General features: G+C 54.8%; 1 protein-coding gene across 8 annotated transcripts in view; it reads right to left on the bottom strand.

Moving 5' to 3' along the window:
* Ptpru (protein tyrosine phosphatase receptor type U) overlaps window positions 1-1574 on the bottom strand; it is a 71222-nt gene that overhangs the window by 33913 nt on the left and 35735 nt on the right. The gene's annotated exons all lie outside the window — the stretch shown is intronic.

The raw sequence follows: 1574 nt of genomic DNA on the forward strand, positions 1-1574 counted from the left end.
GCCCACCTGTGACACCCACCTGTGATGCCCACCTGTGACGCCCACCTGTGATGCCCACCTGTGACACCCACCTGTGATGCCCACCTGTGACACCCACTTGTAATGCCCACCTGTGACACCCACCTGTGATGCCCACCTGTGACGCCCACCTGTGATGCCCACCTGTGACACCCTGCCTGCCAACCTAGGCTCTGGGAAGCAGGAAAGCCCTTGACGTTCCCTCCAATTCCAGGTGCATGGAGTCAGCTTACTACCTGTCACAAAATTGCTACAAACACCAGCCCAGGTCCCTCGAGGCTTGAGTCAAGCCTCCTCCAGCCTCAAGTGCTCCCTGGAGATGTCGAAGGTAACTCACATTAGCCTCGAGCTGGAATGATATCTAAGAAAAGGGAGCCTCAAAGAGATGAGGGGACATGCCAGGGTCACCTGCCCACCATGTCCCATCTCCCTGTTCCCATCTAGCTTGGCCAGTCTACCTCACAGGATCCCTCAAGATGATGCCACACAAGGACCCGGAGGCTTCAGAAAATAACATAACATTGCAGGGGTCTGAGAGTCAGTTCCAGGCAGGCTGTGGTGGTAAATATGGAAAGACCCAGCAGGTAAGGAAGAGAAGTTAAAGGGTAGGGTAGGAAGATGGAGGACTGCCCAGGGTACCACCTACATGAGACAGCCTCCAGTCCCCACTAAAGGAGGACACCCAAGGCCAGAGGAGCTCCAGACTTCCAAAAGAGCCACACCCACCCTCCATCTCCTTGACAAACATACCACAAAGGCAACCCCAAGATGACCCCACACACACACTCCGTCTGTACTCCAGCATACGCATACATGTGGACACACATACACAGCAGAGGTTTTGCAGGTTAAGACAGCTAACATGGCCGGCAACTTGACTAAATTGAGAAACACCTAGGAAACTGGCAAAGCACACCTCTGGGCATGTGAACAATGGCGTGTCCAGAGAGGACCACCTAAGAGTGGAAGACCTGTTGTAAGCATGGGGGCATCATCCCATGGGCTGAAGGTACAGATGGAATGGAGTCAGGGAAGGAGAAAGCTAGCCGGCTTGAACCCAGGCATTCTCTCTCTGTTTTCCACTTACCCTGAGGTAAGTCACCACCCAGCCCCAGCACGTCCTCGCCACCCTGATGCTCTGCCTGCATGCATAGGTTGAAGCATCCCTGAACTGAAACCTCTAAAACTGTAAGCCAAATCGACTCCTCTCTTCAGTTGTTTGGCTAGCATGACTAATCACGTGCTCTGAACGGGGTCCCATGAGGGTAGATGACCGTGCACATGAAGCCCTGGCACACTGTCAGGCTGACCGTGAGTCATACCTGCGTGAACACCCTCACCTTCTCAGACGCATGCAGACTCATACTGATTCCACCATGTGCCCCTCACCCACCCTCACATCTCCATGCCAAACACTCCTCAGAGGCAACCCTGAGATGCCCCGACACACCCTTCCTCCCTATCTGTACCCCAGCACACACACACAGAGAAAGAGGGAGAGGGGGAGGGGGAGGGGAGACGGAGAGGGAGAGGGAGAGGGAGAGGGAGAGGGAGAG

Source organism: Mus caroli, chromosome 4 (genome assembly GCF_900094665.2).
Source record: "Mus caroli chromosome 4, CAROLI_EIJ_v1.1, whole genome shotgun sequence".
In the NCBI taxonomy this organism is placed as follows: Eukaryota; Metazoa; Chordata; class Mammalia; order Rodentia; family Muridae; genus Mus; species Mus caroli.